The sequence below is a fragment of the Cebus imitator genome, unplaced genomic scaffold, assembly GCF_001604975.1.
Source record: "Cebus imitator isolate Cc_AM_T3 unplaced genomic scaffold, Cebus_imitator-1.0 Scaffold188, whole genome shotgun sequence".
In the NCBI taxonomy this organism is placed as follows: Eukaryota; Metazoa; Chordata; class Mammalia; order Primates; family Cebidae; genus Cebus; species Cebus imitator.
The window spans coordinates 6,208,143-6,211,593 of record NW_016107503.1 but is presented as its reverse complement, the minus strand read 5'-3'; the positions used below and the strand labels follow the sequence as shown (position 1 = coordinate 6,211,593).

Below are 3,451 nucleotides of genomic sequence, written 5' to 3'. Positions count from 1 at the left end.
AAAAAAAAAAAAAAAAAAAAGAAGTGTTCAATCAATACTCAGCAAGGACGTCTTATTTAAAAACAACCAAACAACTCCCTTCTATTATATTAAAAAGTCAGCTGAATTCAGGCATTCATATGAAAACTGCCCTGCATCTATATTCCACTTACACAAATTTTTAATTACCTGAATTTGTCAAAGGCTACAAAAGAGTCCAGTCTGCTCTTTCACAGGTCCTAAGTTCCCATGGGAAAGATATTGCTGAGGTCACATATCAAAGCACTGTTTAAGGATTTTTCCCTTTGGCGGGATGAGTGTTTAGGGTAAGGAGAGGCCTACTCATACACGCATACACACACACACACACACATACACACACACACACACTAAAATGGCCAGTATCTTACAACATGCTTAAGATACTGAGGAGCTCCAAAACTTTGACAAGTGGAGCTTAGTGCCCTCATAACAATCAGAAAACTTATTTTTGATACTGAATTATTCCACTGCAGTTCACTTGGTTACATACACTGAATCTCAAAATTGCAGATAAAACCTTCTGAGAACTAGGAATACTGATGGACTACCACCAGGCACCTCTCCTCTCACTCCCAGGCTTATTCAACCCCTTCGATCCCCATGCCCTGGAATCAAGTACACAGGTCAACTTTGGGGAGTTGCTAGATGCAGATATAAATAGAATTTACCCAGATATCATCACTAATATTGGCACCAACCAACTCACATAGATCAAAACAATTATCGATAGCAGATTCTGGGAAGGCATATGTGGTTTTTAAAAATTAGATTTTCATCTCCAAATTAAATCTTTTTTTTAAATAGGAGTCTCCAAAGAAAGAGATGAAACAAAGCTTTGGGAAATTTTTCCAAGTTGTTGACAACAAAAGGCCACTAAAGGCCACCTAACGATTAGCATTCATTACTGTTCATCCTGTCTTATATAAGTCATCAGATAGCTAGCTCTTGCACTGGCAAAGTTTTACATTTTTTTCTGAGGGAGCCTTTGGTACTAAAAGCAAGGAATAAGTCAAATAAGGCAACAACAATAAAAAATTAGTTTGGAAACTCTTCCTTCCATCTTTCTTTCCATCTTGAATGTGTAATGTCCAAAGCAGATATCGGTTCAATTCTAAATTATTCATGTTAATGGATAAATATTGGCAGAAAGGTGCTGATAATAAAAAATGGGCTAAAATCGAAAAAACCTATTTTGGTTTTGGAATATGTTTTCAGCTTATTTACCGTCTTAATTATTCCTAGTATCAGCTAATATTTGCATTCGCTTGCAATCTCTAAGTACATAGTAACTGGCCACTTTGGGAGGTGCTCTGAGGCAAGCTGGGTCAATAGTGGAAATTAGAGCGGTCGGGTATTCAGCCTGCGGAGGAACAACATCAAGTTCATTTATTTTACAGTTTTGTTCAGCCTTCAAAATATCGATAGACTAGCACAGCAGGTTGGTTACTAAACTTTAAAAGAACTACTTGAAAAACAATGAAGACAAAGAGTATAATTAATTCTTCATTGTTTGCGCATAATGTATTCATTTGTAAATTATGCACAGCGAATGTTTAACTACCTCTGATTCTCCCTAGCCACCCAACTTCCGTCCCTGAAGTCTTCTCCCCATCAGGAATGCCATCTCATTTACTAGGAAGAAAATGTTCTAAATGTTTTCGAAAGTTACATAGCGGGTGGAGGGGGGGGAGTTACATAGCATAGAAACTATTCTTTAAATATTTAGGGGTTAGCTACTCTTTTGGACCAGTCTTACCGCCACCTCTTTCTCTACTCTGTTCTTTTCCACCTTTGAACTAGATTCTGAAAGACAAAGGGATCCAGCCGCCTCGAAAATCTCCTAAATATACAGTACTAGAGGCCAACGACTGAAAAATTAGCAGCCTGTGAATTTCTAAGGAAAGCGTTACGTAGGACGTATAAAAAGACAAGGAAAATAAAAGTCAACATACTGCTAATTCTCGACTTTGCATTCATGAAAAGCTGCCTGGGAAGTTTGTGGGGAACCTCTTCCATAAAATTCCACCAGTCAGCTTCTTTCTACTTTCAAATTTTTACATCTGTATTGTACCCAGAGAAGCCACCTAGGTTAGACAGAAAGACTACCACGAGGAGGGAGAGACTCTGAGCGCTGGTCCTTGTGAGCCGACAAGCTAAAAATACGCCGGCCCAGTAAACAAATCCCATTCCATCCCGACCAGAGCCACACCGTTAACCTAGTAATTATGAGAAGAGTGAGATCACGCAGTCCCCGGCTTACTCATCATCAGCTTCTAAAGTTTCCATCGGCTCATGACAACTTTTTTTTCTAAAGTTCTTAAGACTGCCCTAGAATCCGTCAGCCTCCGTCTCTCACTCTCTCACACACACACCTTTTTCTCGCCTTTCCTCCATTACCTTATGCACCTTAGTTTGGCTATCAATAGGGAGAATAAGCTTGTTTGCTTTTCATTTTAGTTTTATATTGAGATTTTAAATGAACTTCATCCTACTGTAGGGGTAGTAAACTGCATCTTAATCACCTTAAAATTCCACCATCCGTCCCGAAAGTCTAGCTGACAAAGGGGGACCGCCCAAACTGCCCAGCACAGCTCAGGAAGGGAGGCCGGTAGCTGGAGAGCGCGGGGTAGGAACGCAGGACGCAGGTGAAAGGGAGGAGGAAACGGAGGAAAGGCTGGGACGAAGCAAGGAGCAGCCAGGGCGAGAAGGGAGTGCCGGGGGAGACGGCTTCGGCTGAAACGGATTCAGAAAGGAGAAAGGGGGCAGTGGCGATGAGAGGAGCAGAGTTTGGGAGTCTGAGAAGCCGGGAGGGGCGGGAGCAGACGGGGGACGGTGTCAGGGCGGGGGGCTCCGTTACCCTCGCGGCTCCCGGGGCAAGGCCCTAGGCCGGGGCGGAGCGCGGGGCCCGGCCGCCTCTCCTCATTCCTCGGCAGTGACCCCGGGGTCCGGCCGGCCCCTCCCCCGACGGCGATGGAGGCGGAGGCGGTGGTGGAGACTGCGACCGCAGCTGTTGCTCCGCACAGGATCTGGAGCTGGAGCCAGAAGGGACTGAGCGGGACTGGCTTCCCCAGCGGCTTTTTGCCCGCTCCACACCCGGTCGCCACTCCGGCTCCGGCGGCTGGTTCAGGATCGGTGGCTTTCGGCTGTCCGGCCGGAAACAAGCGCCAGTTTCCGGCCGGAGCGGGTTGGTGGTGACACCCAGGCCGCCCCCGGGCCTCCTCCCGCCCCGCCCCGCCCCGCCCCGTCGCAGCCCCGCCCTTAGCGCTGCTCCCCGGGCTGCGGCCAGTTTGGCGCTTGCCCCGCGCGTGACCCCTTGTTTTCCTGACCTGCGTTCCTAAAGCTCCTGGTCTGGAGCGTTCTTGAACCGGAGCTGGTGGGGTACAAGGTGGACTCAGGACTCTGGAGTAGAATCAGTTGGCTTCAGCCGTTG

The 3,451-nt window shown here is 46.4% G+C and overlaps 1 protein-coding gene across 3 annotated transcripts in view; it reads right to left on the bottom strand.

Annotated features, from left to right (window-relative positions):
* Positions 1 to 3,190, bottom strand: part of OTUD7B (OTU deubiquitinase 7B) — a 69,615-nt gene extending 66,425 nt beyond the window's left edge. For all 3 annotated transcript variants that reach the window (XR_005203070.1, XM_017546396.2, XM_017546398.2), the window contains exon 1: positions 2,879 to 3,190. The gene's annotated coding sequence lies outside the window, so the exon portion shown is untranslated. The remainder of the gene's footprint in view (positions 1 to 2,878) is intronic.
* Positions 3,191 to 3,451: the final 261 nt, after the last annotated feature.